The 11,922-nt window shown below is 34.9% G+C and overlaps 1 long non-coding RNA gene and 1 pseudogene across 2 annotated transcripts; both read left to right on the top strand.

The window, feature by feature from the left end:
- The first annotated feature begins 7,221 nt into the window (after nt 1-7,221).
- LOC143559674 (uncharacterized) lies at nt 7,222-8,583 on the top strand. Its single transcript, XR_013139983.1, has 3 exons — nt 7,222-7,263; nt 7,871-8,155; nt 8,475-8,583. It is a non-coding gene; the product is annotated as an uncharacterized LOC143559674 (long non-coding RNA).
- A 1,402-nt stretch (nt 8,584-9,985) lies between these two features.
- LOC143559673 (homeobox-leucine zipper protein HOX21-like) lies at nt 9,986-11,524 on the top strand (annotated as a pseudogene). Its single transcript, XR_013139982.1, has 3 exons — nt 9,986-10,234; nt 10,367-10,757; nt 11,127-11,524. The product of XR_013139982.1 is annotated as a homeobox-leucine zipper protein HOX21-like (transcript).
- The last annotated feature ends 398 nt before the right edge of the window (nt 11,525-11,922 follow it).

Raw genomic sequence — 11,922 nt, 5'->3', positions numbered from 1 at the left:
TTTTAGGTTTCCAAAGAAAACCTTGTGGTTCATATCCATGCTTCATCACATCACCAGTGAGTTCTGTTGGTTTCTTTCTTGGAAATCCACCTCTTCTTCTTGTCTTCTCACTGCTTGATGATCCTTGAGAACTGTCTGAGTTGACAAATTGAATATATTGTTTGATTCTCAAAGGCTGATAGTTCTTTTTGGTCACATTTTCATGCTTCTTAGGAGACATATTTCTTCTTGCTGATTTAGTCACTTGCTTCTTTGTTATGACATCAGTTTTCATCCCAATCCTTGTCTCCTTTGCTGATTTCATTTCACCTTTGTCTATGGTTTCATTTCCACAAACCTTTCCTTTTCCCAAATATACATCATACTTTTGTTTGTACAGGACAAAGTCTTGGCCATACTTTGTTCCATCTGGGACATGAAATGGTTGAAACTTCAATCTTTCATTGCAGGAGTCTGTATGATGACCATACTCATCACACTTCTTGCACCAAACCTTTCCTTTGAATATTTCATGTTCTTTTGGTTTCTTGAACCTTTCACTTGGTCTTGGTGAATCAACTCCAATTGTCTTTTTAGATTTTAAACTGTCAAAATCAATTGTGAAGGGAACAAATTCAGCTATCCTAATGTCACTTCTTTCTACTTTCCCTTTAACAAAGATAATTTCCCTTAAACTCAAAGGTTCCTCCTCTATGTTTTCCCTTTGTCTTGATTTCCTCTTTTCATATTCCTCCATTGTTTCTACTTCTCCAATGTCAAAGTCTTCAATGCTTGAGAAAATAGGGTAAACTGGAATAAATTTTTCAACATTCACATCTTCTTTTACCCTTTTCTTGCCTTTTTGCTTTAACTTTTCCAATAATTCTTTGCTTGGAGGTCTCACTGCATTGTAATTTACCTTCTTCTTCTCACATATATCAAAGGACACATGTTCTCTCTTTGTTCTTTCATTATGTTTCTTCATTCTTGATGTGACAGGTGGATACTTTGGAAATTTGTCAATGGATTCTGGCTTCTTGAATCTTCTTCCTCTTTCAGCAGCTTTAATTTCCTCTTCAGTAATTTGATCACTCAGATCACTCAAGTCATCTTGATTCAAATCAATTGACTCAAGGTCATCTTCAGAGACTTGAACTCCAATTGACTTTTCTTCTTTCAACTCTTTCTTCACAACAAACTCTCCTCTTTACTAACCTCAACATTCTTGTACAAATCCACAAGTTCTTCTTTGTCTTGAAAGACATCTTTGAATTGTTGTAGATATGCATTTCTTTTCTCTTTATCAACTCTTGGCATAAAGTTGTTGTTGAAAGGTGGTGGTACTACTTTGTACTTGTCTTTTTCTTTAACTTGGTTTAAAATTCCACAGATGTTTCCAGTGGAGACCAAGTTCTTCAAGAATTCATTGTCAGCTTGCAGTTTTGTGTTCAGCACCTTCTCTTCTATAATCATTTTCTTCAACCCATCAATTTCAGTGGTGAATCTTTTCTGAGCTCTGTAACTATTTACACAGTCTTCTTCCAAACTTTTCATTCTTTTTTCACTCACTAGTTCACTTGCCTCATATGCATTGATGATACTTTGTTTCTTAAACACTCACTTTCCAGCTTTCCTAATTTCATTTTCAGTTCATTGATAACTTCAGTTAAATCAATAGTAGGAGCAGAATGTACCTGAGATGATGATCCAGCTTTTTTCTCAATTATAGCAATGAATGCCACATTTTCCCTCTTGATATCATCTGCAATATCTTCTTCATGATTGCTCCAATCAAAGTTACCTTCATGTTGTGTTGTTACAACAACATTTCCTTGATTTCTGATCTAGTTTTGATTGGCTGGAACAGTGTTGTTAGGAACATTTTGAAGGTTTTGGTTGTTATTTCTCTGAAAACCTTGATTTTGAGGCACTCCTTGATCATGATTGTTCATTTGAGGTTGGAAGTTGTTGTTGAAGTTGGGATTATAGTTGTTGTTGGAATTGTTGTTAAAGTTGTTGTTGAAGTTGTTAGTGTTTGGTCTCTGCTGATATTGAGGCTGCTGTTGATAATGAGGGTGCTGATTTCTTGGTGGATTCTGAAATTGGTTTACTTGGAAATTTCTTGGCATGTTACATTCTCGTGCAAAATGACCAGGCTGTTGGCAACTGTAGCAAATGGCTTTTGACTTGTCAAAACCAATTCTTTCATTTGGTCCTGATAGGAGTGACCTACCAGTCCTGTTGTAAAGCCTCTTGCTTCTAAGAGCCAACATAGCTGCTTGCCACTTCAAATCCATGTCCTCCAAATCATCAGCATCTATCTGCTCAAGATCATCTTGTACTACACTTGTGTGAATTAAGTTCTTTGCAACAAATGCATTATATGACTCAGTGAACATTGAAAGCAATGCCTGTGTATCACTGCTTTGACCATGTCCACCATTAGTGTGAGGAACATTTCCACTTGCCACAGTGGCAGAATCAGTGTCATCAATCAGCTGCACATTGAAAGCAATGCCTGTGTATCACTGCTTTGACCATCTGTTGGTTTCCTTGATTGCTTGTGCTCACACCAAAAAATGATTTTGGAGTATCAGAATTGAGTTCAACAGGTTCTTTAATGATAGGTATCTGTTGTTGATTCTTGGTAGTCAAATTGCCCATAGGTGCAATCAATGCATTTGAAACATTGAAGCAGGGTCTTTCCTCCTTGATCATTTCATTCTCTATCCTCTCTATTTCAGCAGCTTGAAAAAAGCACACTACATCATCCACTTTTAGCTCATTGAAGTTGTGCTTTGTAAGTATGAACTTGCAGGCAGTGTACCATTCCTTTGGCATAGAGTTGAGCAGCTTGGTATTGAGGTCAAAATATGTCATGACATAGTCTGTGGTTCTGAGATCATTCACAATTGCTAAGAACCTCTCCAGAATTGATTTCAACCTTTCTCCTTCTTTATACTTGAATCTTTCTAGCTGCTGCTTCAGTCTCTGCTTCTTGATGTTTTTGAGTTCAACATTTCCCTCAAACATTTCAAGTATTTCATCACACATTGCCTTGGCATTGGGATGGTGTGCAACCTTGGTAAGTATTTCCCAAGACAGACCTAGCTTCAACATAGCTAAAGCCTTGTCATCTACTTTCCTCATCCTTTCTCTCACAGCAGCAGTTGCTGCTGGATTCGCACCTTCTTCAACTTCCCCTTGTGGACCATTCTTGATGGAGTTCCACATATCAACATCATTATAGCAAACGGCTGCTTCAAACAAGACCTTCCATTTAGTGAAATTTTCCTGTCCATACAGTCTAGGAATCTTGTTAGTAGAGACTTCTTGTTCTCGTTAATCAGACATTTTAAGAAATCAAAAGTAGTTTTTTTGTAAAAACAAAGTTCGAAAATAATCAGATCTGAAAACCGATTGTTCAGATCCGAGGTGTCTGATGCGAAAAGAACAAGATTTATATATAAAGATTAAAACTTTAATCAAAAAAAGGAAGTGAAAACACCAAAATTATTGTAGATCTGGAAGAAAAATGAAGAACATAGTTGCTGACGTCACTTTTCAATGTAACAGTAGTCTGCTGACGTCATTCTTCTTTAAATCTTCAATCAGCAACAATCTTTCCAAAATAGCAGCAACAAGCTCTTATACCACTTGTCAAGTCCCTTGATTTCAGCTGGATCTTACTTAATCATGTCATAACTCACACAAATAGATGTGTCGAAAAGGGAGTTAATGACGGGTTGCTATATTTAGAAAGATAACTGTTTGTTAAAGGCGAAATCAATAACAAACATACAGTTGCTTAATCAGTATTCAAAGGTAACCAACACAAACAAGATTCACTCAAAAGATTTCCATTTATATAATATCAATCATACAAACTGGATAATCGATTTAGGGTTTCTTGAAGAAGGGTTTTTCGGTACGTATTCTAGGACAGCCGTCACACAAAATATTCTATTTTAATTAGTGTGTCGCTCTCTGTCTTGTCCTTAGGCGGCGTGCCCTAAAACATTCTATTTATAGGCCTGCCACCCTAGGACAGCTGTCATTCCTTCTAGAAACCATAAACGTAAATATAGATTCAAATTACATAATCAGAAAATATTCTAAGTGTAAACAAGTCTTCCGGGTAGGCTTTGCCTCAGCCTTCATTTTCCGAGTACGCTGTGTACTCTGCCATCCTTCACAACTTGGCAACATAGAAGTGTGCCCGGGATCAGTTTCCGGGTAGACTTTACTTAAAGAGTATTTTACCAAGTAAAATATTCACCGGGTAGACTTTAATCTTCTTGACTTTGCCAGACTTTTCCCGACAAACCCTTACGAGCAACCTTGTTCTTCAATGGTCCATTTCAACTCCTTGCTATAAAAGAACTTATTAGCAAAGTGTACTCGGGAGTACTATTCCTTGCTTGAGTTGAACCTTGCCCGATGTTACTTAGTGATATTCCATTTCAATCATCAAGCTTCTTCGGACCACTATTATTAATGAATACCTTGCCCGGTCTTCCAATCACTTGGCTTCATGAGCTTGGATAGCCAAAATCTTACTCGGGAGTGAACTTTACTTGGCTTTGAAGAACAGACTTTCTTGACAAAGTGACCATTTCCCGGATTTACATAAACTAGTGAACCTTTCCCGGCAATGCACTAATTTGCAAACCCTGCTCAGATATCCACTAAAGAAGACTACTTGAAGATAACCTTGCCCGATAGACAAAATATCGTACCCGGCTAAGTAAAAGCTTGCTCGGAGGTCTAAGGTGTGCCCGGATCCATACTTAGCAAATTCTGAGAAGGTTGAGAAGATTTCAATCTTCCATATACTTCATTTTGGTCAAATCTTTGACTCAACAATAATATGTTGTAGTAGTTGAAGTATGTCTATCTTAAAGGTTCAACACTATCTTTTTTAACAATATGCTTCTTATATATTTAAGAATCCATGGGTATCAAGCCCAGTTTTAGGGCTGTGCAAACCATGCAAAGGCACGAGGCCCAAAATAAAAGGGGGCCAAAGGTGAAGAAGCACCATCGGAGTTTTCATAGGCGGATCTAGCATAAGTAGCCATTAGAAATTTGTTCTTTTTGCTTTGTGGCTGTGTTGGGGAGAAGAAGAAGAAAAAGGAGAAGAAGAATAAGAAAGAAGGTTAAAATGATTAAGTTTTGGTTGCTTTTTGTTATTAGGCCCCTATTAAATCTACTCTATTAAAATAAGTTATTAAAATTAAAAAAAGTTACCTTCATATTAATATTATATTGATTGCTTTTCTACAACACTATTACATTACCTATATTTAATTGTTTTATTTACTTTATAATTTAGTAATTTGTATAATATATATTCTTTATTATCATATTATCGCCATAGTTAAATAGTTTTTTTGATGTAATTATATTATTTAATGATTTTATAAATTTATTACTTTATTTAATTCTATCCTTGTAACTTTTTAATGAAGTATATATACAAGTCAAAGTATACTAATATTTTTGAAAGTTTTAAAATGATATGATTTTGTAGATATTTTAAACATAAAACTTAAAAAGTTAGAATAATTGTATTCGTATTGTGATTTTTTGATATATAATTGACGGGTTTAAATTTTAAGGAGGAGGCCTAAAAATTTTCTTCGCATGAGGCTTAAATTTTTATTATCATTCTTGGAGGCGGCCCTGATGGGTATATAGATGTTTTTTTGAGTTAACCGTCATATTATGCTATAACTATAAACATGCTTATAAATCATTTAAAGTTATAATATTTTGTTTGAAAAATAAGATTGATTTATAATAGACAAATTTGGTATCCTTAGGGGGAGGGAGTGGTCACCCCAAAGGCTTTGGGATGTCTCGGCCTTGCCGGAGACACAAGCCCGGGTGTCTCGGCCCCGGAAAAATAATCACACCACGAGGATATACATGTTGCTTCTCTCTCTCTCTCTCTCTACAAATTAATGGTTGAAAGAGTAGTTTTTACAACCGGTGACTAAACAGTCAGTGTTTTAAAGGTTGTTTTGATTTGCAACAACAGTTTTAATTCTAGCAATAACTTAATTAAATTGATTATGAAACACTTTGATAACTTCCATTGAAACTTAAAATTTCAACAAAATTTAAAAAACAATAAAATCCAAAGTTAAATTGTGTAACTGTAACTTCTAAAAGCAAATTACGCCCCAAGCATTTGAAACCCTAATTTTATCAGATCTGCTTCTCCGACTATCACCAGCACCTCTGAAATCGCCACTCCATCCGCCGTGAAGCGTTACTCAGCACCTCCACCGCTTATTTCTTTTGGTACGTTTAATTTCTCAGACACTCACTCGTATATGTTAACTATCACTCGTTAATTTGTCTGGTACTATTCGATTTGGTACTATTCGATTTCGTAATTATTTGCCACGGATTTTGAACGGTTGTTGGTATTAGCGTTTAGATCACGAATTTAACATTGTTTGAAACTATGTAGCTGTAATTGTGCTCTAGCCATTTCATGATGATGAATTGTTTGTTTGTTCATCAATCACTTAGTTGATAGATGATATTAGGTTCAACTGATAGATGATAATGAAATTAGGTTATCTAAAGGATTCAATTGATAGATGATAGTGAAATTAGGTTATCTAATGGATTCAACTGATAAATAATGATGATAATAATAAATTAGGTTATGACTGTAAGTGTAAACTCTTTAATTGATTTCGTTGATAGATGATGATGAAATTCGGTTATAATTATATGAAAAGCAAGTAAGCAACTACTCTAATGGATTCAGTTGTGCCTTAATTGAGAATTAGGCTTGTAAAGAGGATTCTGTTGAATGCCACATGCTTACCGATGCCGGTGGTTGACACTGTTAATTGTTACTAAATGTCGGTTGACATTGTTAATTGTAACTGAATGTCGCTTTCTGATGCTAAAACAATAGCTATAATTGTAACTTCAAGGTGTGTATTTGTGGCATGTTCCTTGATTTCATTGTATATTTTGTTGCACACAAGGTGTTCGATGATATGCCACTTTAGATGAAGGAAGTGGTATCACTGAGTGTCTAATTGGTGAACAAAATTACAAAGAATATAGCTGAAGGTGTTAGAAATATTAATCTTAGTGAAGGTGTTAAGATTTAGTACTACTAACATATAGGCTTTTAATATAAAATATAGATTAGTTAAGAATTACCATTTACCATATTGACCTTTTCATCTTTTCATTTCATTTCCTTAATTTCTTTCATGTTATAAGGCGCCATGGGCTTTAATATACTGGCAGGTAACTTTTGAGGGGTAAATAAGCTCCATTCATTTAAATGGTACCAATTTATTTAGTTAGATAGGCTTGTAAACGAACTGAAGAACACGAATGACGTATGCTCATGTTCGTTAGTTTAACTTTAACTGAAACCAAACACGAGTTGTTTGTGTTCGTTCGTTAAGAAAATGAACCCGTTCATGTTTGTTTTCATTCATTAAAAGTATAGAAGGTTGATGACATAAACGAATGGACATTATTGAATATGGATCTAACATTACTAAACACGACCAAAAATTTAAATACATATTAACGAATATAAGGAACGAACAACACAAACTTACGAACATAAAAGAAGGTAAACAGACGAACACTATGAACTTAAATGAACAAATGTAAACAAACTTTCATGAACATACATGAACGAATGTAAGCAAATGTTCATAAACATAAATGAACAAGTGCTTATGTTCATTTGTTTAACTAAATGAACAAAAAAAAATCTCTACATATTCTTTAACAAGACTAAGCTAGATGCTTTTCAACTCTACCATGTCACCTCTAGAAATAGCATAATCTGACTTCTTGTTTATATAATTTTTTATTGTTATATATATATATATTTCAGGAGAGCTCAAAAACACTATGATTTGTTAGAGATGCACTTGGAATAAGAAGCCTTCTAATTCATTGGCCCAAATGCAAAAGACTCATGCTTTCTTTTGTATCACCACCTTACATTGTTAATGAAAATTCTGGTATGCACACAACACTTTTATCTAAACTTAGTTTACCCTTTATGGGATAAAATTGTAGTTTGTTAATCATATTGACAGATTCTGGATATCAAAATGGGCCTGATGAACCAAGCTTTTGGGACTGGGTCAACCATCAACACGACATGAGTCGTTAGGTTTGTCATTTCTTTAAGTTTTTACTAGTTACCCTTTCTTGGCTGAACGGTTGAAGAAACCAAATTGTGTCCATAGTATGTAAATCCTTTTAACATTAATATTTAGTGTTTATCTTTTCACGTGCACATTTGAGTTCAAAACTTTCATTATTTATTTATTTATTTTTAAATATTAATATAAATGCTTTTTCCTTTGATGTTTATAACTCTGCAGATTGCGTAATTTCTAGTTTCAAGAAGCTCCAGCAATATTACTAATAGCTATTGGGCTAGACAACTGTTGCATTTACTATATTTAGTTTTCTCCTATCCCACACAGGTGATATTTTTGCATTCTACTCTACTTCACCTGCACATTTATAGCAACGGTCATATTTGCATCCTGCATTCAGTTTTCTCCTATCTCACCGAATTAAATGATGTCTGAGGTAACTAGCAAAGCTTAAGCTCTTATGGTCTAATTACAATATGTAATGGGTTTTTTGTTTAACATTCTTCTCATATTATATGATATTATTTGTCAATTAGTGTACCAATTGGAGTCAGTTCGAAGCAAGATTTACTAGCTGAACAAATCAGGTTCAATACTAGCAAATGGTTCTAGGATCCGAGAGATCGCCTAGGATCCGAACCGATTATAAGCATTATGGTTGGTCCCCGGGTCAAATTTTTTCCATTAATTGGGTCTGGGCTGGTTTTAGCGGGTAAGACCTGTTTGATCACCCCTAATGATTTGAATGAGTACTTTGAATATAATAAAAAGCCTTACTTGACTCTTGATTTCTTTGGCCTCTATACATTGGTTGCTTTGTAGATTGAAAAGTAAACTTGGTTATCAAGAAACTCGTTAAGGAAAAGAAAGAATAGAAACAAAAATGTTAAATGGAATTATTTAGGGGTTGCGACCGAAAAGGAAAAAAGATAAGGCGGAGAAAGATACTATATACAATAAGAATACAAAGATTGAAGTTATGTTAGTAACTATGGTTAAAAGATAGACTATAACACTTAGATTTGAATGTTTGGATGTTTAATATGTTATTTGACATTTTAATTTGTAATTTTAAGTGGAATGTTTTTATATAATTTTGAAAGTTGAATAAATGCTTAATTAACAAATATGAAAATTATGAGCAAATGAAACGGAAAAAATATACATATAAAAACATATTGGCCAGAAATTTGCGACCGCTTATATGGTAGCAAGATTTGCGACTGCTTTTAAGGTAGCAATTTTTGCGACAGTTATTGCGGTGGCTATTTTTGCAACCGCATTTCTAGTGGCAACTTTTGCGACCGCTCTCATGGTTGCAAAATCTGACTGATTTCCAACCGTTTTTAAGGTAGCAAAAAATCTTGTTGCAAACTATAGAATGGGTCACAAGTTGGTCGCAATAGGCCATTAGCGACGTGTGTTTTTCTGACCACAGTTTTGGTCACAAAATGGTCGCAACAGGGTAACTGCTACCACCGTTTTGTGACCAAAAATGCCGTCGCAAAAGCTTATTTTTCTAGTAGTGCACCCTTATCAAGTTAGGGTTTATTTTTAACATCTGTAAGTTGTTTAATTAATATGATAAATTTAATTGAAAAACTATACATCAAATAAGATTATGACGTTAGTGTGAGCTTGTTTCTATAACTATTTTTTTATTGGTATAAAAAATTCAGCATCACATTGCAGGTGAATATTTAGATAAGAATCTGAAAATAAATTGCAATAAAATCAAAAATATTTGAAAGAGCCAACCCACTCCCACTCCCACTCCCACTCCCACTCCCACTCCCACTCCCACTCCCACTCCCACTCTATTCTCTCATCTCCTTTTGAGATTTAAAAACAGCTTATTGACATTTCTCTAATGTCTTTGTCACCCCCATGTTCCTTTTTCCATCCAAGATCCATACCATAATATCCAGACTAACACACACATCCATACAGCTATCAATTAAATTGCTTGGTGTGACTTTGGCCTAACTTTTCACATTCAAAAAGGGATACTGACATGTCCTTCCTCTCACCTGAAGCCATGTTTTTTGGCTATGAAGATGACCACCACCCTCCTCATGACTTCCAAGGTTTTAATTCTCTCTTCTCTCTCTAGATCTGCATGCGGCTTTCTTGATCAGCAAACATGCAGTATAATTAAGGTTATAAAGTCAAATGTTGCGTAGGTCTTAAAATTTACTAATATTATTGTTTGTATGCAGGTGTTCAGACACTCTTGATGAGGAGATCTATGTCATATTCTGGGATGGACAGGTGTGACGAAACGCGTGGTGCTGCTGCGGCCGATGATGATCTCTCGGAAGACGATGGATCACAGCTTGGAGAGAAGAAGAGAAGGCTCAATTTGGAACAAGTGAAGGCTCTTGAAAAGAGCTTTGAGCTGGGAAACAAGCTTGAGCCTGAAAGAAAGACTCAACTGGCTCGCGCTCTTGGGTTGCAGCCAAGGCAAGTTGCCATATGGTTCCAGAACCGAAGACGCGATGGAAGACAAAACAGTTGGAGAAAAATTATGATGTCTTGAGGAGACAATTCGAGTCCGTCAAGGCTGATAATGATGCTCTCAAGAACCTAAACAAGAAACTTCATGCAGAGGTATAATACCATTTTTACAATTAAAGACAAAACACCATCGACTTTTTTTCACGGGCCGGTAGAATGGAAATTCAAGGGAGTGTTTATGCATGTTTAGAAGCTAGTGTGAATTTCTAACATGACATGAACCTAACACAAATTTCACGGATTTGGGTCAAGGTATAAATGGGATAGGGTCAGCTTTGGGTCGAGCCCACGAACATGTTTAGCTAAATGCGTCATGTTCGTGTCAACCTGATTATATAAATTTGTGTTTAATCTTAAAAGTATTATTAGTATGTAAGTAAAATCTTCATAGTATGTGTTATTAATTCAAGAATTGGATTAGAAATATCATACAATTATCAAGATTGCATTTTTCATATTCAGTTATTGGCTGCAAAAGGTGGAGAAGCAAATGGTGTTAGACCCATAAATCTAAACAAAGAAACCGAAGGTTCGTGGAGTAATGGAAGTGAAAACAGTTGTGATCTCAACACAGTAACATGCACCATGACACAATCAGAAGAGAGCCCAATATTTTACAATCAAATTTCAAATAATATCTACCCAACCATGACATCTCTGGGTCCGAATTCGAGTCTAACACAACTCCTACAAAACCCTTTGACAACAGATCTCAGCCAACGATTAAATCAAACGGTGGGTAACGATGGCCTATGTAACATGTTTAACGCTATCGAAGATCAACCCGCTTATTGGCCTTGGCCGGGGCAGGATCATCAGCAACTTCGTTGAAGTTAGTTTTTTCCATAAATCCTTTTTTTTTCCTTGTTCAAATTTTATACAAGCATCCACTTTGCAATTTAATTGGTATATAGAATTTAATTATATCCGTTTTGTATTATTTAATTATTAAAAGGTAAAATTAAGTACGCTTGATTAATTTGTTGTCATAGTTTGAATTGTTGTAACATAGCATGCTATTAGAATGAATTTTATCGTAGTATATTAAATTATTTTATTTTAAGGAATTCATGTGGCATGTTCAATTGTTTATTATTTCAATTTGTTATAAATAATTATTCACAAAAATTCAAGGTTTACAGCAAAAGAAGGCACAAAAGGAGCAAAAAGTCAGATTGTCTTTGTCTACTTTAATCGTATTTTATATGATTTAAATCCAAATTGACATTTACTAAAAAACAAACATAAGAGTTACTGT

Source organism: Bidens hawaiensis, unplaced genomic scaffold, assembly GCF_021521415.1.
Source record: "Bidens hawaiensis isolate Kalapana, Puna unplaced genomic scaffold, B.hawaiensis_p1.1 tig00020020_1, whole genome shotgun sequence".
Taxonomy (NCBI): Eukaryota; Viridiplantae; Streptophyta; class Magnoliopsida; order Asterales; family Asteraceae; genus Bidens; species Bidens hawaiensis.
The sequence above is the reverse complement of the archived record's forward strand: the minus strand, read 5'-3'. Positions and strand labels throughout refer to the sequence as shown.